Consider the following 24,116-nt stretch of genomic DNA (forward strand, 5'->3'; position numbering starts at 1 on the left):
TTACCATCGCCGAATCCCCCACCAGCAACAGCCAGGGGGTCACCATTGACCAGAAACTTAACTGGACCAGCCATATAAATACTGTGGATACAAGAGCAGGTCAGAGGCTGGATATTCTGCGGCAAGTGACTCACCTCCTGACTCCCCAAAGCCTTTCCACCATTTACAAGGCACAGGTCAGCAGTGTGATGGAATACTCTCCACTTGCCTGGATGAGTGTAGCTCCAACAACACTCAAGAAGCTCGACACCATCCAGGACAAAGCAGCCCACTTGATTGGCACCCCATCCACCACCCGAAACATTCACTCCCTTCACCACCGGCACAGTGGCTGCTATGTGTACCATCCACAGGACGCATTGCAGGAACTCGCCAAGGCTTCTTCGACAGCACCTCCCGGACCCGCGACCTCTGCCATCTAAAAGGACAAGGGCAGCAGGCACATGGGAACACCACCACCTGCACGTTCCCCTCCAAGTCACACACCATCCCGACTTGGAAATATATCGCCGTTCCTTCATCGTCGCTGGGTCAAAATCCTGGAACTCTCTTCCCAACAGCACTGTGGGAGAACCTTCACCACACGGACTGCAGCGGTTCAAGAAGGCAGATCACCATCTTCTGAAGGGCAATTAGGGATGGGCAATAAATGCTGGCCTTGCCAGTGACGCCCACATCCCATGAACGAATAAAAAAAAATGAACCTCCTGCCTCCAACTGTCCCGCCCCTACACTCTCACCATTGGTCGCCTGACATGCCCATCCTCATGGTGCACTATCTTCCTACGCCAATCGGAAAGTTAATAGACTCATTACCCAAATGGATGATTCTTGACTGCAAGTCCCATGTCCAATATTTTTATAACTAATAAACAAAAGTGCTAAAAGAAAATTTTTTAAAAACGCAATGTTTTTTATTGCCCCTATGATGTTTCTTCCGGGTTGCTCGCAGCAGTGTCCTGGAGATTGGTCTTTAATTCCTGGAGACTCCAGAGCAATCCTGGGGGTTGGCAACCCGACATCTGCCTCTCTGCTGTCTCCCTGATAGTACTGTCCATTTTGGAGGTGCAACAACTTTTGAAAATACATGGATTTCAGTGGCTGAAAAGTAGCTTTAAAGGTCAATTTAAAGTTGCCAATTGTTCCCTAGTTCTGTTGCAAGTCAAACATTGTCCTAATGTCAGGGCAGGAGCAGAGAGCAAATAGAGAGAGGGTGTGTCATCCTTTAGTGGATACTTAACAGATGGGAATTGGCAGGGCAACACTCTAATTCAGAGAGAGAGCCTAATCCCTCTCTGGAACTGTTTTTGTTCAGAATCGAGAAAGGACAGGGTGAAAAGAGGGAGGAGGGGGAAGAATGAGAACACGAGAGACAGTAAGCAAGAGATTAAGCATCGTTTATGTAAGAAATATTCCAAGGCACGTCACAAGAGAGATGGACAAACAGACACGCAGCAGGAAGTGGGAGAGAAGCTAGGGAGGTAACCAGTCAGATCGAGGAGATAGGTTTTGAGGAGGCTTTTAAAGGTGAGGGACAGAGGAAGCAAGGAGGAGGGATTCAGGAAGAGAATTCAAAAGTGCAGGGGCATGATCGACTGTACCCAGTGGTGAAGAAGGATGAGGAGGGGACAGGGCATGAAGTATTCTGTCCTCAGAAGAGTGGAAGGATTGAGGTAGGCTATAGGGCCAGAGAAGGTTGTCGAATTAGTTTGGAGCAAAGTTTGTGAATTCGGCAATGGATTTTAATGCAAAGTATAAAAGTAGAATTCTATTTTTGTTTAAAATGTAGTTCAACCAGAGGATGATTAGTTTGTATAAGCGCCATGACTACTGATCTATCAACGGGACGGGCTCAGACTTGCACAGGTTACACCAGTTGATATTCAAGGTCATCCACAGAGGAAAGTGCGAAACAGAGAGAGACAAATCCATGATATTAAACACAGATTAATGAGGAAATCCTCCACCCTCACCCACCCGAGACCAATTCAACAACATATAAAGAGGAAGCTGTCCAGGTAAAGCCAAAGAAAAAATATTGAAGCTCATTACTCCTTGTCCCCAAGGTCAAGTGTTTTAGGCCCATATCATTAGATTTAAAGCCGTGCCACATGAAAGATGCATTAAAACTACTACAATAAAGGTTTAGTGTTAGCCTTTGCTCAGTGGTAGCACTCTCAGCTTTCAGATCAGACATTAACCCGACGGCCCCATTTGCCGTGTCAGGTGGACATGAAAGATCCTGTGGTGCTAGTCAAACAAACGCAGAAGAGTTCTCCCTGGTGTCCGCACCAGCATTTATCCCTCAACCAACACCACTAAAGTTGATTAACTGGTCATTTATCTCATTGCTGTTTGTGGGACCTTGCTGTGCGCAAATTGGCTGCTGCATTTCCAACAACAATGGCTACACTTCAAAAGTACTTCATTGGCTGAAAAGCCCTTTGGGACGTCCTTAGGATGTGAAAGGTGCTCAGGAAATGCAAGTTCTTTCTTCCTCATTCGTTCCAATTGTTGGGGAGGTAACAATTCATGATGGGAAGAGGATCACAAGAGTTTCCTCCCTCCCCATCCCCAATTATTTTGCTGTGCACCCCAACATTTCTTTTCATTGACTCACTCTGTTTGAATTACCAAAGCTGACTAGGACATTCAGGTCTCCTCAACTAGGCCTGTGGTGGCTTGTTAACCAGTGGTGTGGTGATATCAGGGCGGTGTGTATGTGGGCAGGGTAAGTGGTTATGCAGTGGAGATTTAAACCACTATCAAAGATATGAATAAATAGCAGTGTCTCACCAAATAGAAGACATTATTCAGGCCGACGAGTGGGAAACATTGTAATTGTTCACGAGGGACAGTGTACAAAACCAAATACTCGCTCAACATGGCGGGGGAGGAAAGAGAATGGGCTCACGGTACCTGCCCACTCAGTTTCATTTTCATTTGAGTGACAAGAGCATCCTTTTCCTGTTGACAAACATCTGGCCACTAACATACACATATAGATAGCCACATGGAAGCCATCAAGGACTCCTTGCACCTTGGTGAATCCTGCCACTCGGTAAGATGGCAGTGCTCCATTACATTCGCACGGTTGTCCATGGTGAAGCCGATGAGATTACTGGCTATAAAGAACAATGCTTCTGTGACTTGCTTGATGCATCTGCACACAGCTGTTTGGCTTACGTTACAGATGTTGCGGCGAAGGCCTCGAGAGCCACTGCAGAACAGTGCACGTGGCGGAGGCAGACGGCAAGTTCCCCACGCGCAGCTTCTGGGATTTTTTTTTGTAAAGCAAAGCCTCCAAGGCACTGCTGGCCAGTCGGCAGGAGTGCCTCTGCCTGTATCTTCTGCCTTGAGGGCACTGGTAAGTGGGTGCCACCCGCCTGCGTTGCAGCCTCACTAAACTAATTTCGCTCCGTGGCTCCTCTTCTTCCAAAACCAAAGATAGAGGGGAATTCAACTGTGGCTCAGTGCACTCTCGCCTCCGAGTTCAAGTCCCACTCCAGTGAGCACAAAATCCACTCCAGTGCAGTACTGAGGGAGTGCTGCACTGTTGGAGGTGCCATCCTTCAGGTGAGATGTTAAACCAAGGCCCCGTCTGCCCTCTCAGGTGGACGTACAAGATCCCATGGCACTATTTCGAAGAGGAGCAGGGGACTTCTACCCTGTATCCTGGCCAATATTTATCTCTTAACCAACATTACTAAAACAGATTATCTGGTGATTATCCGGTTGCTGTTTATGGGACCTTGCTGCGCACAAGTTGGCTGCCACATTTCCTACCTTACAACAGTGAGTAGGGTAGAAGAAAAAGGGTGGTCAAGGGAAATGTGGGCCTTTTAAAAACAGATGCATGTAATATTGCAAATGAAAAAATGGAAATGGCAGGCTTGTTGAATAATTACTTTGTGTCAGTCTTTACAGCAGAGGAAGAGGATAATATACCTGACATCCCAGGGAAACTAATAATGAATCAAGGACTGAAACTCATGAGAGTTAACTTGAGCAAGAAAACAGTATTAGAAAAAGTAACGGCACTAAAGACTGACAAATTCCCAGGACCCTAATGGTTTCCATCCCAGGATTTTAGTTGAGGAGATTGCAGATGTTTTAGTCATAATCTTCCAAAGTTCTCTCAATTCAGGAATTGTCCCTTTAGATTGGAAATTTGCAAATGTAACTTCATTATTTAAGAAAGTGAAGAAAGAAAACAGAGAGTAGAGAATAACGGGTCATTTTCAGGTTGGCAGGCTGTAACTAGTGAGGTGCCACAAGGATCAGCGCTTGGGCCTCAGCTATTTACAGTCTATATTAATGACTTAGGATGAAGGGACCGAGTGTAATGTATGCAAGTTTGCTGACGATACAAAGCTAGGTGGGAAAGTAAGCTGTGAGGAGCACACAAAGAGTCTGCAAAGGGATATAAACAGGTTAAGTGAGTTGCCAAGAAGGTGGCAGATGGAGTACAAAGTGGAGAAATGTGTGGTTATTCACTTTGGTAGGAAGAATAGAAAAACAGAATATTTTTTGAATAGTGAGAAACTAGTAAACGTTGGTGTCCAGAGAGACTTGGATGTCCTTGTGGAAGAAACACAAAATGTTAGCATGCAGGTACAGCAAGCAATTAGGAAAGCAAATGCATGTTGGCCTTTATTGCAAGGGGGTTGGAGTACAAGAGTAAGGAAGTTTTACTACAATTGTACAGGGCTTTGGTGAGACCTCACCTGGAGTACTGTGTACAGTTTTGGTCTCCTTATCTAAGGAAGGACATTCTTGCCTTAGAGGCTGAGAAACAAAGGTTCACTAAGTTAATTCCTGGGATGAGAGGGCTGTCCTATGAGGAGAGGTTGAGTGGAATGGGCCTTTATTCTCTGGAATTTAGAAGAATGAGAAATGATCTCATTGAAACATATACAATTCTGAGAGGGCTTGACAGGGGAGATGCTGAGAGGTTGTTTCCCCTAGCTGGAGAGTCTAGAACTAGGGGGCACTGTCACAGGATAAGGGGTCCGCCATTTAAGACTGAGATGAGGAGAAATTTCTTCACTCAGAGGATTGTGTATCTTTGGAATTCTCTATTCCAGAGGGCTACGGATGGTGACTCGTTGAGTATATTCAAGGCTAAGATAGATAGATTTTTTGACTCTAGGGGAATCAAGGGATATGGGGATCGGGCAGGAAAGTGGAGTTGAGGTAAAAAAATCAGATCAGCTATGATCTCATTGAATGGCGGAGCAGGCTCGAGGGGCCGAATGGCCTACCCCTGCTCCTATCTCTTATGTTCTTAGGACAGTGTGACTGAGCAATTAAGAGAAATTTGAGCTGATTAGATAGAGCTGACATGGATTTGTAACGGGTAAGTCATGTCTCATGAACTGTTTTTAATTTTTTGAGGAAGTAACTAAAGCAGTAGATAGGGGAATGTCTATGGATGTAGTTTATATGAAATTCCAGAAGGCATTCGATAAGGTTCCATGTATGAGACTGTTAGCTAAAATTAAAGCTCATGGAATTGAAGGCAAATTATTGACTTGGATATGAAATTGATTAGGCGTTATAAGCCAGAGAGTAGGGATAATGGGTATATACTCGAATTGGAAGGAAGTGACCAGTGGTGTCCCACGAGGATCTGTGCTGGGACCTCAACTATTAACTATATTTATTAATGACTTAGATAACACAATACAGAGCCAAGTTTGCCGAAGACACAAAGACTGGTGGCACAGTAAGTAGTATAGAAGGGAGCATAAAATTATAAAGAGTCATTGATAGATTAAATGAGTGGGCAAAACTGTGGCAGATGGATTTCAACGCAGGTAGGTGTGAGGTCATCCATTTTGGACCAAAAAAGGATAGATCCGAGTATTTTTTAAATGGTGAAAAGCTCGGAACAGTGGAGGTCCAAAGAGGTTTAGGGGTCCACGTACGAAGATCACTAAAATGTAGTGGTCAGGTACAAAAATTAATGAAAAAGGCTCATGGAATGTTAGCCTTTATATCTGGAGTGTCCGAATATGAAGGGGAGGAAGTTTTGTTACAGCTATACAAAGCACTGCTTAGATCACATCTGGACTGTGTACAGTTCTGGGCACCGCATTTTAGAAAGGATACATTGGCTTTGGAAGGAGTGCAGCGAAGATTCATCAGAACTTTACCAGGGCTTCAAGGATTGAATTATGTGGACAGACTACTTAAACTAGACTTGTATTCCCTGGAATATAGAAGGTTACAGGGTGATTTGATTGAGGTTTTTATAATTTTGAAAGGAGTTGATAAGGCAGGTAGAGAGAAACTTTATCTGCAGGCGGGGGAAGTGTAGGACAAGGGGACGTAACCTTAAAATCAGAGCCAGGCCATTCAGGAGAGAAGTTAGGAAACACTTCTTCATGCAAAGGGTGGTAGAAGTGTGGGGCTCTCTCCCACAAAAAATACCAGATGTTAGTTCAATTAATAATTTTGAAGCTGAGATAGATAGATTTTTGCTAGCCAAGGGTATTAAGGGATATGGAGCCAAGGCGGGTAAATGGAGTTAGGATACAGATCAGCCATGATCTCACTGAATGATGAGGAGCTGACTCCTGTTCCTACGTTCCTATGACTACAATTCAAAAGTACTTCATTGGCTATAAAGCGCTTTGGGATGTCCTGAGGTTATGAAAGGCGCTATATAAATGCAAGACTTTCTTTTTCTTTCTTTATAGGAAAGCCAGTGTGTCTGAGGGAAGGGAGGGGGGGGGGGGAAAAAAAGTGATGGTTGCCCCTGAATGAAAGGCGGAAGGCAGATGGCGACAACAATAAACAAGAAAAGCAACAAAAATGATACAATAGTAGTAAGGTTTTTTGCAGCACATGGAACTGAATAGGCTCGACCCTTTAAAGTTAGTTCCATCTTTTAGGGTGGAGCTTGGCAACTCTGGACACTTGTTTTACGCTGTTATTATGAATGAGGAGAATCGATGGGAAACCGATCTTACAACACTGCCACGTGCACTGCCTCACTTCATTCAAAAATGGCAAGCGCTTCTGCCGTCCGTTGAAGAGGACGGAGGAAAATTTGGGCAGATCCAACGTTACGGACCCCGCTCCGCCTGCCTGAGACAAGGTACAATACCCTCAATAGGCATTCCTACATAATGTGCCCCGAGAGCCTGTTGGATTGGTAATTATTAAAAAGGACCATTTTATGAAATTTCACGTCTAGCATAAGTTCATTAATTACCGACAAAATCAATTTGCAGAACCATTTCTCAATCTTTAAGCCAAAGACTCTGAAATAAGCACTTCACACTCTTTGAACTGTCCGGCAGTTTGAACAGATGATCACTTTGGAAAGGAGTCCAAGATTAATTGTGCTCCGCTTTCCAAATGAACTAATGGGCTGTTCATGTACTGACTGCTGATGTAAAGTATGTTACAGTTAAATTCACACTGGGGGACTGAAGCTTCTCGTCAGCTCATACACCAGTATTATATTCGCTGTTGTGGAATCGAAACAGAGCTTCTGCCTGCATCGCATTAAATTATCCAACCAATTAGCCCGGGCAGGAGAAGATGGTGCTCCCCTTGCATTCCACAGCAGCCTCTGTACAGGAAACAAAGCACACCATTAAATCAATTGTATATTTATCTCTTCACCAGAAGAGAGCTGGGGCTGGGATACGATTACAGCCGTATCACTTAGCAGACAAGGTTGCTCTTGTGCAGATCAATGCTGGGCCTTTACAACAGGCTACTACTAACTTACAGCCTGCATGGAAAGGGCATTATCAAAACATCACCTCACAAAGCCCAAGTCAACTCCACTGCACCAATCAGATGTAATCTTAGAGCTTGCCTCGGCCCTGAGCTCTGGAATTCCCTCCCTAAACCTCTCAGACACTCTCTCCTCCTTTAAGACGCTCCTTAAAACCTACCTTCATTTGTCCTAATATCACCTTATGTGGCTCGGTGTCAAATTTTGTTTGATAACGCTCCTGTGAAGCGCCTTGGGGCCGTTTTACTTTGTTAAAGGCACTATATAAATGCGAGTTTAAGGAATCTTACAACACCAGGTTATAGTCCAACTGTTTTATTTGAAAATCACAAGCTTTTGGAGGCTTTCTCCTTCGTCAGGTGAGCGTCGAAGGAGAAAGCCTCCGAAAGCTTGTGATTTTCAAATAAAACAGTTGGACTATAACCTGGTGTTGTAAGATTCCTTACATTTGTCAACCCCAGTCCATCACCGGCATCTCTACATCATAAATGCAAGTTATCATTGTTGGTGCTGAAACTGTTTGTTCAGTGTGGGAGGGAAGCCTGCAGAGAAGAAAAGAGTGAATCTGCTCCCACTCCCAAAATTCCAGTGTTGCGGAAATTGATAAAACTTTTCTCACAGATGAAATAAACCGTCGAGTTTAAATCCGTATATTTTTCTTTTAAATTCAAGGCGCCTGGCGTTCCTGCTAAATAAACCAGCTGTTTGCCACACAGCTTTGTTCACTTAAAGGGAGTCATTCCAACCTGTTATCTTATCTCAATTGCATGGTGTTCAAACATACCAGCCATGGCAGATATACAGGCCCTGACGCAAAACACAAGCGTGTGTAATCTGGCCTGTAAACACGGTGACGTTTGTACTCTGGGGAAAAGGAGAAAAAAAAACAAACAAAAAGCTTTCGCAAAAGTGGAAAAGAGCAGTTTCTAGTGGACCAAACAGTTTGATTTCATATTTACGGGAACTTGAGGGTGCAGCTTACTGGAATTAGATGGGCCAGATTTTAAAAAAAACGGCAGTGATATTGGGACATCAAAATGTTATGATGGGTTGTGATAAGAAATCAGTGATAGCCAGTTGTTTGTGGATTGGGCACCATGATAACAAATGGTAAACCGCAAGGAATCAACAGGTTAAAAAAAAGTGTAAAATCAACAGCAGCGAGACTTTGGTAACTGGGACACAACATTTCACATATACAAAAATACGACTTTTTACGAAGACAGCTGGGCTCCCAAATATCAATGGATTTCGATACTGGGTGGAGAGATGTAAAGGGATTGCGAAATGAGAAGTAAATCCCTTTTGAATAGGCACCGCAGCACCACAGTGTTGCTTTGAAACGAGAGGAGGGAATGGTTGGGTGAATCCAAATCTGCATTCAGTCATTCAAAGGCCCCATTGTTCAGACTGGGATTCCTTCAACTTTCTATAGGACAGCCTCAGGCATCTCGAGTCATCGCACTAAAGAGTGAGAAAGAAGGGGGAACAAAAAGGCAGGGGGGGGGGGAAACTATAAGCTTCCAAACCCCACCTTGGTTCAGTGGATTCAGTCTGCCCTCTCAGGTGGATGTAAAAGATCCCACAGCACTATTTCGAAGAACAGCGAGAGTGTTCTGGCCAATATTTATCCTTCAACCAACATCACCAAAAATTGGCTAACGCGTTTCCTACATTACAACAGTGACCACATTTCAAAAGTACTTCATTGGCTTTAAAGCGCATTGGGATGTCCCAAGGTCGTGAGAGATGCAAGTTCGTTCTTTTCCTATAGTTGTACTATATGGTGTGGTACTAAGCCATCGAACCATAGACTTTCACAGCACAGAAGGAGACTACTTGACCAGGGAGGTTTCAGCTGCAATCGCTCCTATGCAGATGAGACAATCATTCTCCCCATGGTCGTAACGCGGGTGTTAAATTGGTCTTGTTGTCTTGGGCAAGGGATGGAGTAAAGAATGAAAAAAGGGCAGGAGTCTTGCTCCTAACCGCTATCCATCAGCCCCTGCTGCCAGTGTGGCACTTGTGGACACTGGGCACGTACAAGGCCTGAGCCCAGCCACGAGGCCCCCTCCATGGTTTAATGGACTGCCAACATTCACTGCTCACACACCTGGGTGAGGTCCGTAAGACTGCTGGTGCCTGCACCCCAGGAAGATTCAGCACTTCCAGGAAGAATAAGAGAGGTATTGTGGGGAGGGAAGTGAAAATAGCCATCGCCTTCAATCAGTGGCTGTTGGAACAAGATAATCAATTATATCTCTCTTACTTGCCCCTCTTTTTGAGGCCACCACTGTTACAGAGAGTCGAAAGGACAGACAATGCCCAGAGCTTCTCCACTGCTGATGTGCCAAAGTCAGTCCACGGTCAGCCGACTGGTCCTCATAGTTGCTGCTGATCCACGGGCTGGTTTATGCCATAAGAATCCATGGCTCCGTGGGCTGATCTGGTGCAAAGCGGAACAAAACACAACCACTGAAAGCTGAAAGGCGGCCGAAGGCTGGGATGTGAACTCTGGCCCATTTGCGAAGGAGACCCCCCAACATCTCACTGTTGAAGCTAAGTCACTGCCTCTTCTAAATATGCACTGAACAAACACCATCCTTATTTACCAGGCCAAAAATTGTTGTTGTTTTAAAGGATGTTAGGTGGACATCTGAAGAGACAGCTTGCTTTTGTTACAAAGTACCAGATATCATCTTGCAGAGGGCTGAAAGCCAGTCTGTACAAGTGAAACAAAAGGGACACTGTCTCTTTCCAAACTCTCCTCATTGCAGAAATAGTTTCTGAAGAGAGGGGGCGGGGGGGAACGAGAAGAACTGGGATTCAGGTTGCTTCAGAACACTGAGTTCTCTGCCTTCCATGCTTATATTAAATTTTACAAGGGCTCTTTATCCTAACCTGCACTCAGGCTTGAAGGCCCTTGCCAATGACTGACACTTCTTTCCAACTCCACAACTCTAGATTGCTGCAGGATTACTGAGGTCCTGGGTAAGGCGAGACAGAAATTTATTCTTTCCCCAAGTGTTTTTTTTGTGTTTCAAACCGTCCAAAGTAGCAGCTAAGTAACTAGCAGAAGAAAAAAAAAGCATTTCCACTTCCAGAGCATGGCACTTCCTTCAAAGTCTCAGCATTGTTCTGCAATGGAAATGTCTGGGAAAGGGCATCAGAAAATTGGCACCGCGTTACAGTGTTGTGCAACGAGGGTTAGTTGGCTGGCAGCGTTCAATGCCACAGAGTGTGTGGCACTCTCTTTATTGAGTGGCACTAAGTCTCCATTGATGAGCACTATTACAAACTATTGGAGTGAACGTCCTGATCACCAATAGGCATTACTGCGCTCGACTGTTGCACCACTAACTGGCCTTGCACCCTGACTTAAGAAGTTGTCCCCTACAAATTGCCATCAGTTTCTGGAGTTAAATCTCATTCGTTTTAAGCAACTGAGTAATTGAGCTGTGAGTGCAGCTGGCTTATAGATTCAACACTGGAGTATATAAAGTGATAAAAAGGGCTTAATGTTTTCAGATGGTTTTCATTCTCTCACCCTTGTGGACACAGAATGGAACCATTTAAAACTACAGCCATTTTGTTGAAAGAAAACAAGTTGTTGACCTAAAACATAATCAACCTCTCCAACATCACTTAGGGTAAGCAATTCCTGCAGAACTGGACTTGAGGATACCAATGCAGGGAAGGGAGAATGTACTTGTGAGCAGGAGGATCAGGGAGAGGAGGGAAGCTTCAGTCTCCGAGGTTATGTTTTAAATAAATGTCACTGACCATTCTGAATTCTGGCTTTTGCTTTTTCAAATAAAGGTCCTGAAATTCCTGGAGGTCTACTGGCCTGGTGCATGTGTGGAAGATTGGAACCCCTGTTCGCTGATGCCTGAAAATGCCCATCCAAATAGTGGGGACGGGCTCATTTGAATGGTTGTGGTGGGGCATCACATCTACAAGAGGTCTTCATCAGCACCTGCCCGAAACAGCTGGCAGAATGATACAGCGATGCCATGTTGTTCCAATGGCAGAGAGGAGGCCTGGCAAGGGCCCCACTGAAGAACTTCTCTGCTGCAATCTTCTGCTTCCAATGGTGTAAGCGGACATCTCGGGGAAGGCATTCCATCCCCTCCAGGATCGATTTCCCTTCCCTAGTAAAGGTTTAAGTCCTTCTTAATGCCCTCAGCAGGACTCATGCCAGCTATTAAATGGCATAAGTTCTCCTGAGGCTTTCAGAAGGGCAGAATTTTCCAGGGGAGCTCAGGAACTCCCCCATGGGCCCCCAACCAAAAGTGGAAGGGTGAGTGTAAACTGGGTGGAATTCCAGAGTTACCGTGTTCTGTCCCAGGGGTTGGAGTGTTGGAGTGTTCTCAGATTTTTTTTTCGGGGGGGGGGGGGGGGGGGGGGTGGTGGTGGGTGGGGGGGGGCGGGCGTTGGGGGGGACAGTTTTCAGACTCCCAGGATCAGTAATCAGACGGTTACTTATTTCCTAATCAGGAAGGCCTCATGCCAACGAGGGAGGGAAGCAGATACAATTCAGTTCAAAGATTTTGTTCTATGACTTCAAGACTCCACAGTCCCCATCGTTCCTCTGCCCACCATTCTGCCACATTGCATCTCCCATTAATATGCCTTCCTACCTTCATTCCCACACCCTCCAAACATTCCTCAGACGCAAGCTCCATCGAGACAAGTGTGCAGCACTTCAAACATCTCTTATCTCATGCCTTACACATTACACCACTGCACACTCAGTCCACTTCCACAACAGTGCCTCGTTATTTGAATGTGAAAATCAACGGAACTGAACCCTTTCAAAACTCCTTATTTCCATAAACTACAAACAAGATAAATGACAGGACTCTACAGCTTACAAAGAACTGAACTGCCAGTTAGCTGTGCTAGTTCAGGCAGCAGAACTCACCGATAAAATCACAAGCCAACATCGTTCAGCAATGCATTTTTCTGTAAACCTCCACATCCTGCTGTGCACCCGCATATCTATTAATATATTAAAAATCAAACATCTGTATGCACTTGGAGTCATTTTTTTCTATTATAAGTTCCTGGAATTCCACCCAGTTTACACTGACCCTCCCACTTTTGGTTGGGGGCCCATGGGGGCAGTTCCTGAGCTCCCCTGGAAAATTCTGCCCTTCTGAAGCTTCAGGAGAACTTATGCCATTTAATAGCTGGCATGAGACCCGCTGAGGGCATTTATAATGGAAGCTGCCCATGTAAACAAGTCACATTGTAATTGCACCCTCCCACCAGTGGTGGGGCTGCAGCTAAAGTACGATTACAATCGGCAGTTTCCATGACAAATGTGAATAGAGGAATTTATAATGGTAAATAAAATGCAATGACTTTAAAATGGGCACTGAACTACATCTGCACATCCTGGTCCAATTATCCCCCACCCTTTAACTCCACCTCACCTGGCGAAAGAACCAGAGGCGGCATGAGGAAAAAAACTTTACACAGCAAGTTGTTATGATCTGGAATGCACTGCCTGAAAGGGTGGTGGAAGCAGATTCAATCGTAACTTTCAAAAGGGAATTGGATAAATACTTGAAGGGGAAAAAATTGCAGGGCTATGAGTGGGACTAATTGGATAGCTCTTACAAAAAGCATGAAGGGCTGAATGGCCTCTTTCTATGCTGTATCATTCTATACTTGGTATTGACTCCATGCATGTAATGCCATGGGAGATCACTCTCTTTAAATATGTATCCACACACACATAAACATCTCAATTTATGGATGAGCGTTTCGCACGGTTAGAGTGCATTATACATTGCACTCCTTTTCCCACCAATTTTCTTCCCTCCTTTCCTGTAGGTTTTGACTCCTTGCAAAGGTAGTTGTTCAAGACTTCATAGGTACAATCCAAAGAGTCTCGCAGGCCACATATAAAGTTTAAATCCACCTGCCCGTTAATTTTAACGAATCTCAAGTTGCTGACACCAACAGATTTTAGAGTTCTCACTTAGAGATTTATCCACTATTGAGGTGATGGCACTAGAAACAGTCATTTCCAGATTATGTAGCCAACACAATTTAGACAGGACAAACCAGTAATGTAAACAGGGCTGGGTCTCTTGGACTCAGCAGCTGCATGTGGTCCATGGGCCACAACTCAGAGCCCCTGGGCTAGAGAAGAACCCATTTCAAAAACTACAGAGAGGTCGGGTTTGTCGTCTTAAGAATTCTAGACACCAGGGATCTTGCAAACAAGATCACCTTAAACTAAGGGGTGGGGGGAGGGGGAAGAGGGGCATGGTCTCCCCATTAACCTGGAACTAAATGAACAAGTGGAAAGCACATAACCCTAAGAATTCTGTCAAAGGGTCTGCACCCAAAATGTTAACCCATTCTTTCTCTTTCCACATGCTGATGGATTGGCTGTGCGTTCCCAGCACCTTCTGTTTTTATTACAAGTGAGTGTAACAAGGGGCAAACGTTTAGCCAGGGGCGTGGATCCATGGATTACCAACTCCGTGAATCCCACTGTGCCACTCATTTTGTGAACTTACCAGTAAATAAACAAACTGAAAGGATGCCACAGCCATATTTGCATAATCAATGAATATTTCTGAGCATGTTTGTACACACAATGGGATAATACAAAACTGAAACACTTCCTCTAATAAATTTAGTGCTGTTAACCTCCTCACAGGGACTCAAAAGTTGCCTCTGGGGAAAATGGCTGGGGAAGGAGAGATGAAATCCCACAAGGAGATATTCTGCGCTGTTAAACACGAATAATAAATCGTTTTTAAAGGAGCACCGTCTTCATTGAAAGGTGCTTGCAATGCTTTTATTCAGACACCCGAGTTGTGAGAATAGACTGGAGAGACTTGGGGTTTCTCCAGTTTGCAAAAGCAGCATCTGAGATGTGACCTCACAGCGGGATAGAAGATAGCAAACTGTCTGAAAAATGTAAATCCAGGAAATTCCTTTAAATTAAATTGCAATAATAGGACAAGGGGCCACAGCTTCAAAGTAGTACAGATTAGAACAGAGATCAGGAAGTTCTTCACCCAAAAGTGACCAACACTTGGAATAGATTCCCAGGTGGAGGAAAAAACCCTGGAATAATTTAACAAGTGGATGCTGCAATGAAGGGACTTTAGCTTCATTTTGGATGTATGAACTAAGATGGGCTGAATGGCCTACCTTAGATGTTATTATCTTGGGATTTGTAGACCAACATAAGATACAGCGATGTAAGTAACAACAGACTGCGTCACATCTACTGACATCATGAAGAATCAGGTGCTGGTCTCTAATTTCTCTTTGAAGAAAATGCAGTCCATCGAGAAATGAGAGACCATTTTAAAACTTGAATGTCACACCTTGTGCATGTCACCGTTGAATCAGGCCACTCAACTATCTAATTCCACTGTTCTCACCTCCTAAATCAGATAGCTTTGCGGGAGTCTAGCCTCTGATGTTCTGCCTTGCCTTTACCTCTCTGTAGGTGCTTTTATATTGGGGCCTTAGTGCCAGTGGCTCCTAGTGGGCAGGTCTTGCACAGTTGGCAGCCACTCAAGAGAAAATACAAGCAAAACAGTCGTAAATATTCTCCACCAAATTTTTGTTACTTTTTCCTTTTACCTTGTGGGCCTGACAGCAGGAATCCATAACTCCCAATGCTCTGGAGGAGCCCATGGAATTCCTTGCAGTAAAAAAAAAGGCTTACGTTCCTTACCTCATGCTTGGGAGGTAAGGAACGTAAGAGTTTCGAAAAAGGACCAAAGGAAGGGGAATCTGAACTATTGACGGAAATTAAAAGGAGGCACTTACCAAGGGCATGCACGTGGCACAAGGAGGCCGACAGTTAGAACGGACACGCAGCACCAGATGGGCGCGAGCCAGCACTCGATGAGTTGTCAGGGAGATGGGCAGAGGAAGATTCTTGCAGTCTGCAGATTCCTCTTCTACATTAAAGGCTCCCCAGTTGGCACTGGTTAGGACCACACGCCACCACCATCGATATCTACTTCGGAGTTCGTCAGAGGGATGGAGTTGAATATCTGATCAACAAGGAGAGAAAAGATTAGCCAGCAGAGAAAACACAAAGTATCCCCTTACTTGTTCGTAACAATAAGCAACTGCTTTTTGAGGTCAATGTTCAGGAGCTTCATTCATTTCTACTGCAGTTTCTTAATTGCAAGCTGTTTCACCCTGGGAAGATTTGGGATTTGGTCAGGTTCCTCCATTGAGTAAATTCACCACTTGGTGCGGCATTGAGCCAAACAAACCAGAAGCAACCCAGGTCAGCATTGACTTAACTACACTCAGACAGACCAGCAGTAAATATGTTATCTCGTGTCCCTCATAAAGGTTGGGGGCCCTGGTCTTGATCACTGGCGATTGACCTATGCTGGACAGTATTCATGTGGACAGCCATCAAGGGCCGGAGCAGGCTCGATCGTGATGCCCACCAACGTGCCACTACTTTAGCCCTACAATTGAAGAATGAGCACTTGGGCCAGGTACTGATGGACAGCGGGCATCAGTGAAACTGTATCGCAGCAGAGTCAACACCTTCAGGAAAGGGGAGAATGGAGTAATAAAAAAAGAGGGACCAGCTTAACATATACAGTAGCTTACATCACAGTGAGGTTTTTGAGTGAGATGAACATCTATCACATAAGTGTGAGAAACTACGATGGAAAAATACATCCCTTTATTCTCTAATATGCTGCTTTATAAATGGGCCAATCTCAGTGCCTCAGAAAGCTGGGAACTGCATGCTGGATGTGACTGAGCACAAAAAAGGTGAGTATTTGAGAGTTCAAATGAGTGACAGAGAACGGGTCCAAATGAAAGTGGGCAAGGAAAGGAAGGGAGGGCGGGCGAGAGTTGGCGAGGAGGGGGGGGGGGGGCGCGGGCGAGAGTTGGCGAGGAGGGGGGGCGCGGGCGAGAGTTGGCGAGGAGGGGGGGCGCGGGCGAGAGTTGGCGAGGAGGGGGGGCGCGGGCGAGAGTTGGCGAGGAGGGGGGGCGCGGGCGAGAGTTGGCGAGGAGGGGGGGCGCGGGCGAGAGTTGGCGAGGAGGGGGGCGCGGGCGAGAGTTGGCGAGGAGGGGGGGGCGCGGGCGAGAGTTGGCGAGGAGGGGGGGCGCGGGCGAGAGTTGGCGAGGAGGGGGGGCGCGGGCGAGAGTTGGCGAGGAGGGGGGGCGCGGGCGAGAGTTGGCGAGGAGGGGGGGCGCGGGCGAGAGTTGGCGAGGAGGGGGGGCGCGGGCGAGAGTTGGCGAGGAGGGGGGGCGCGGGCGAGAGTTGGCGAGGAGGGGGGGCGCGGGCGAGAGTTGGCGAGGAGGGGGGGCGCGGGCGAGAGTTGGCGAGGAGGGGGGGGCGCGGGCGAGAGTTGGCGAGGAGGGGGGGCGCGGGCGAGAGTTGGCGAGGAGGGGGGGCGCGGGCGAGAGTTGGCGAGGAGGGGGGGGCGCGGGCGAGAGTTGGCGAGGAGGGGGGGGCGTGGGCGAGAGCTGGCGAGGAGGGGGGCGCGGGCGAGAGTTGGCGAGGAGGGGGGGCGCGGGCGAGAGTTGGCGAGGAGGGGGGGCGCGGGCGAGAGTTGGCGAGGAGGGGGGGCGCGGGCGAGAGTTGGCGAGGAGGGGGGGCGTGGGCGAGAGCTGGCGAGGAGGGGGGCGCGGGCGAGAGTTGGCGAGGAGGGGCGCGTGGGTGCGTGCTAGAGAAAGAATGAGTGCAGCTGCCATTGCATAATGACTTTTCATCACACTGTGGAAGAAATGTGCTTTATCAACACAAATACACAAAGTGGGCGGCAAAAAGCCACAGGAAAGTTTTATTCAAGGTAAATGAACTCTCAATGCACACCACATAAAAAAAGAATTCCACCCACATTTGCACTGATGTGTTGAAATCAACAACTTGTTGCGCAATTAATCAAAGATTACTGACGCCAAAGGAAGTATTGGGGAGGAAGGGAATGAGGGAAACATGTTGTGAACACACCTTCAGCCCCATCTTTTACTACCAGGCTACAAACAGGGAATTTGTGCTAACAGCAAGTTTATTATAGAAGGGTGGGTTCACCGTGGTCATAAAATCACCTTGCCCAGTTACCCAACAAGGCCGCTGTGCAGGAGAACATGCTGGAACTGCAGTGGCAGCGAAGGAAGTTTGCAACGGACGTCTCCGACAGAAACTCGGGAACTTTCTGTTCTAGGAAGCGAGCCCGCCTCAGAAGTTTTCACTAAGGCGACATTGGTCTGGGACAAATGCCGATTAGAATCTCAGTGCTGCATTCATGGCTGACGTGTGATAATTTTCTGCGCTGATTTAAGACGTTGATAAACAGCCAGCCATCCAGCTATACCTTCAGCGAATGGTGCGCATTTGGTGCACTCTTTTCCGACAGAGTGACCTGCAGCAGACTGGAGGAGGCAGACAGATGCTGTTCATCTTTATGCTCCGGGATTATGCAGGGAAGCCAAGACTGTAGATGGAAAACAAATCTGCGAGGAGAGACAAGCATCACGCCACACGTGTAGCAGTCTTTATATTATCCTTATGGCATTGACAGTCTCTCTCTCTCTCTCTCTCTCACACACACACATTCCCATCCCTCACTGCTCAACAAATTACAGAAGCTCAGATAGAACTGACAAGGCTCTGCACTGGCAACATATCAAAAACATAACCACGTCACTTTGATAAATATTTTTCCTGTATTTGGTATTAAAGCTGTGTATTCCTTCTATCTGACACTTGGGTATAAAAAATGTACAGCCTGGCTGCATTGTTCTAAACTTGTTCTCTAATTATGTTTCAAAATACCCCGATCTATTTAATCATCTCCCACTCAAACTCGCTGTAAAGAGCCGTACCATAATTCCCCAAAGTGGCAAAAACGGCTTCCAGCAGTTGTGTATTTCACATTTCCTAAACATTATTACCAATTGAAAAGCAGTTTCAAGCCCACATCGTTTGAAAGGGTTCCTCAGTTTCTCATAATATCAACAACAACTTGCATTTATATAGCACCTTTAATGTAGTAAAATGTCCCACGGTGCTTCACAGGAGCGATTATCAAACAAAATTTGACACTGAGCCACATAAGGAGATATTACTCAGGTGACCAAAAGCTTGGTCAAAGAGGTAGGTTTTAAGGAGCATCTTAAAGGAGAAGATAGAGGTAGGGAGTCGGAGAAGTTTAGGGAAGGAATTCCAGACTTTTTGTTGATGGTCGGGGTGGGTGGAGGGGGAAGAAGGAGAGAGTGTCTTTATTTGATGAAGTCGCTGAACCCACTCAACGTTTGCAGAACTACGTTGGGGAACGACAAGCAGCAGAGAATCGACCATCATCGGACCTGCTCCCCAAATAGCTCTGTTGGTCAATGTGTCCCTTTGCAGTGTGGAACTAAACCGTACAGATCAGCAAGGGTCCGCACTTAATCCCCAGTCTGCGTCAGACAAGGTGCTGGATGTCTCCTGAATGACCAGGCATTGCTAACGAACGGGCCAACGTTTGAGAATTCTTCAAAACATCCTGCATTAAAACACCTCATGACAAGGGTTGCCAACCCTACATGGCTGTCCTGCAGTCTCTAGGAATTGGAGATTAATCTCCTGGGCATCCCAGGAGAAAAATCACATGGACATTTTAAAAAATGGCGCTTTTTTTTCTTCATTTTCTTTGAACACTTGCATTTATTAGTTATAAAAATACTGGAGATGATTTAAAAAAAGATTGTTTGATTGGGCGGGGCGGATGGCGATGGAAGGTCATGTGATGAAACTTCTAGGAAGATGTCCAACCAGAGTTGGCAACCTTGCTCGTGACTGCCACTAAACTGACATCTGAACGTGGGCTCTATCTGGAGCTGTTAACCACTCTTAGGCTGGCTTCTACTCATAGCTGGGTCCTATTCATGAAACAAAATAGCCACAGAATCCCAAACCACGACAGCACAGTTGGAGTATTGTGCGTAGTTTTAAGGACCCCATTATAGGGAGGGTACAAAAGCATTGCAAACATTACACTGCAGAGCCACTAGAAGGTTGCCAGCGATGAGGGCTTAAAGTTACTAAGAGAAACTTGAGCTCTTTTTTTAAAAAACTGGAGCCGGGAAGGTTAAGGGATGACCTGATAGAGATTATGAAAGGTTATGATCAGGGAAACAATGATAGGTCGCTTTCAATACCAAAACAGTGACAAGAAAGAACACATTTCACAAACATGACCACAAAGAGAATTAAATGGGATGTTACCAAAAACATTCCTTGCACAGAGGGCGGTTAGAATATCAAATTCTCTGCCACAAATTGTTTTTTTAAAAATGGGAATTGCATTGTTGCTTGAAAAAAAAATATTAAAAGAGAGTCTGGGGAACAAGCAGGAGAGTGGGATTCGACTAGGTGGCTCACGAAGGGAAAAACGCCAGCACAACTTGATGGGCCGAATGGCCTGGTTCTGTGCTGTGACAGTCTACGATTCCAGGACTGGGTTCTGAGATTTCCATTTCCTTCGCAGAAAATAAAATTCCCTTCCTGAAGATGTAACCCCATAGTTTCCGGATATGACGATGACTGAGTACAGGAACACCCACTAGAAAACACATCACAGTTACACACCTGGAAACGTGCAATCTGCATCGGAAAGATTGAAGTCACTGATGCTCCATGGTCTTAGGAACAACCCGAGCTGTAACTAGCTCAGATCCAATCTGGAGCTCATTAAAAGCTCCACAGGGGCATTAAAAAAAAATCGACAGCAACTTGGATTTCTCTCATTTCAAACTAGCTTGTGCAAATTGCTGTAAATTACTCTCGCCTAAAACTCAAACGACAGAGGAGGCTTCCCTTTCCCACCCCTGACCCCCCACCCCAAATTCTTTCCTCCTCTCCTGAAGGCTCTAACTGGTATTGGGAATTAGCTTCCATAAAATAACCACTCTCCAGTACCTGGTCCAAATGGACATTCTTTATGTGCAAGTCGAAAGTGAGGGTCGAAAGACTATTTGACCATGTTGGGGGGGGGGGGGATGAGGGAATCAATCTATTGTTGCCCCAGCTGAGATGTGCTAACCCAGTGAGAGTAGAGATCACATCTGGATCCTTCCTGGTCTCTAGGGCTTAATTCAACACTGCACTGTGACTTTAAGAACCGAGCCACTGGGCTCTCACAAACACTGATCAAATTCAAACATGCGTCCTTTCAATGCCTTATAATTATTCAGTACAGAAAACAAAACCATTTGAAACCCAAGTCTTTCATGGTGAAATGTTCCCCAACACCGTTAAGCATTGGGGGCTTGGTTTGCAGAAGCAGATCTGACGCTTCCAGGTGCGGAACTAAGGCATTTATCTGGAAACACCTGGAGTGAATTGAGGGCAAGTTTCTCCAGCAGCATGCCGGACAGCTGCAGACACTTCCACAGCCGATTACAACACTGTACTTTGGGAAGGAGGACATGAATGGAGATCTCAAGATGGGATAAACTGAGGCAAATTATATGGATGAGAGAGCATGCTGCCTCATTCCCCAGGAGGGTCGGTAACCAGAGGACACAGATTTAAAGGTGATTGGCAAAAGAACCAGAGGCGAGATTAGGAGAAATTTTTTTACGCAGCGAGTTGTTATGATCTGGACTGCACTGCCTGAAAGGGAGGTGGAAGCAGATTCAATAATAACTTTCAAAAGGGAATCAGATAAGGGGAAAAATTTGCAGGGCTATGGGGAAAGGGCAGGGGAGCAGGACTAATTTGATAGCTCTTTCGAAGAGCCAGCACAGGCACACTGGACCGAATGGCCTCCTTCTGTGCTGTATCATTCTATAGTGTAAGCTTAGTCCAAAGACAGCCTTTCCCTTCCTTGCATAGGAAGACGTCTCCCAATACACCATCTTTGGGAGCCTAACAAGTGCGTGCCAGTGAGGGGTGCATTACGGAGAGGAATTTCTCGACTAGTAAGGGAGCCTACAATTAATATGCCCTTGATCGACGGTCAAGATAAATCAGTGTGCCGGAGTGACACATTAATGTGGTCAATATGTACATAGTGTTTCATTTTCCTCACTGCCTCTTCAATCTGGACATGAGCCACTGACTGTCCTTTATTTAAGTTGGCCTAAGACACAGTTTTAAGAGGTAGTGTTGATGCCGCATTGTAAATGGTCTTCCTTGGCTGCCAGGTCCAGCCCCCTTTAAGCCCAGGTTTCCTGCAGCCACATCAACGTAAGCTTGGCGGGTTTTTTTTTAAAGTTGGGGGCCAAGAAGTCCAGCTTGGGTCTTGCGGAGGCTGGCCAGCTTGCTGCTAAGGCAGCAGTCTCATGTTTCGGTGGCGTTGACATGATGTTGCATCACTTCCGTCAACATCTCTCCCAACAGGAAAATTCGACCCCATAGTTTTTAAGAAGTGGTTTAAAAAAAAACACTGAAAGTGCCACAACTTGTTGTTTCTCATTTACATGCTGCCCCTCGGCAACATCATCCGAAAACAGAGCCCTAAGCTCTGGAATTCCCTCCCTAAATCTCTCCGCCTCGCTCCCCTCCTTTAAGACACTCCTTAAAACCTACCTCTTTGACCAAGCTTTTGGTCACCTGTCCTAATATCCCCATATGTCAAATTTTGTTTGATATCGCTCTTGTGAAGCGCCTAGGGATGTTTTACTACATTAAGGGCGCTATATAAATGCAAGTTGTTGTCATTGATGCTGGAAGTGTTTGTTCAGTCCACTCTTTTGCTGATTGGCAACAAGGAAAGAGACTTGAGATCACATTGCTTCAGGAACTGAGCCTGTCCATAATCTCCCCAATTCAGAGGCAATGTCTCTTTAAGTGATTTTAAAGCATGCCATTTGCACAGGCTGTAATTAGCAATTAGCAACAAGTTAAACGCAACAAGTTAAACTGACATTGAAATAATATACATCAGGAAAGGAGGAACAAATCATTCTGCTGCCAGGTACAGAAAGAAACTGACTGCAAAAACCCCACCCTTTAAATGACCTTTTATCTTAGAGACACCTGAAATCAGCCTCCATAGTGGTGACTAAGGTGGGGAAAGGAGGGATTTTCAGTAACTAGATACTATAGTAGAGCTGATTGGTTTAATCGTCTTATTGCCCATTTATATAGGAACAGGAGTAGACCATTCAGCCCCCCTCCCCCCCAAGCCTGTTCCGCCATTCAGTTAGATCATGGCTGATCTGTACCTTAGCTCCATTTTCCCGCCTTGGTTCCATAGCCCTTAATACCCTTACCGAACAAAAATCTATCAATCACAGGTCAGATGGTTATCCGGTATCAGGAAGAGCATCAGTGTGACCACATTCATGCGTCACTCACCCCAAATTTATACTGATTGACCAGCCTGTTTTGAGGCCTATGTGGGCAACTAAAGTGGGCAACTAAAGTGGGCATTTAAAAGCAGCGAGATGGACAGGCTGGCTCAGCGCATTTACCGGTATAACACAGTGGGGCAGCTGATCCAACGGCAGCTCACGAAGTCTCCCGCTACTACTGCAACTCCAGAAGTTGTACCAGTTACATTTCAGAGTGACGTTAATGGTCAACAGCGGTGCCCATGGGTAATGTTCATGGTTGGAGTCTCCCCAAACATCCACTGAACTCATGCACACATTTCAAAAAAAAATGTTATTTCGCTTTTCAAAACCAATGTTTAAACCCAACACCTGCCTTTAACTTAATTACAGGCGGCAGTCCAATGCAAACTGTGACTAATACATGGAAAGAACAGACAAATCTAAAGGGAATTAGGTCACGCAAAGTGCAGTACAAATCCATACTGCAGTTTGTGAGATACAACATTAACCACTAATGTAATATTGCACATGTGTGCTTAAAATAACCACGCCAAACAAGTTTTGCGAGAGGCAGTCTGCAGTGAGGCCTGTTGCTAAGTGGCTCATGTCTGACTCATTGTTGCTAAGCTCCTGATAATATGTCAAGACTCTTTTTTAGGATAGGACACTTTTAAATTGCTGTTCGGTGCATGGCAACGCCAAACACCGTCGCCCCATGTCACTATCCGCCTTTTACCATTTCAAGTTTGCCACCAGGCTCCTCTAGGCTGATTGGATCGAGAGCAGAACAAGCTGCGACAGTATTAAGTACAGATGCAGAGGGTCTCCACTGCTGCTGGAAGGTCGGTAGGTCCAAGTGATTTACACCGGGCAGTAAAATCGAGGCCCAAGCTTCAAGACTCAGTGCCACCAGAGTTACATAAAAGCACATTTTTAAATTGCTGTTACACCAGTTAAAGGAACTATCAAGTAAATTATTAACAACTTGCATTTGTATAGCACCTTTAACGTCGTAAAATGTCCCACGGTGCTTCTCTGGAGTGATTATCAAACAAAATTTGATACCGAG

At 45.8% G+C, this 24,116-nt stretch overlaps 1 protein-coding gene across 11 annotated transcripts in view; it reads right to left on the bottom strand.

Moving 5' to 3' along the window:
• zmiz1a (zinc finger, MIZ-type containing 1a) overlaps window positions 1–24,116 on the bottom strand; it is a 375,723-nt gene that overhangs the window by 253,204 nt on the left and 98,403 nt on the right. For all 11 annotated transcript variants that reach the window (XM_067972517.1, XM_067972508.1, XM_067972512.1 and 8 more), the window contains exon 2: window positions 15,566–15,795. The gene's annotated coding sequence lies outside the window, so the exon portion shown is untranslated. The remainder of the gene's footprint in view (window positions 1–15,565; window positions 15,796–24,116) is intronic.

This window comes from Heptranchias perlo, chromosome 36 (genome assembly GCF_035084215.1).
Source record: "Heptranchias perlo isolate sHepPer1 chromosome 36, sHepPer1.hap1, whole genome shotgun sequence".
NCBI classification, from domain to species: Eukaryota; Metazoa; Chordata; class Chondrichthyes; order Hexanchiformes; family Hexanchidae; genus Heptranchias; species Heptranchias perlo.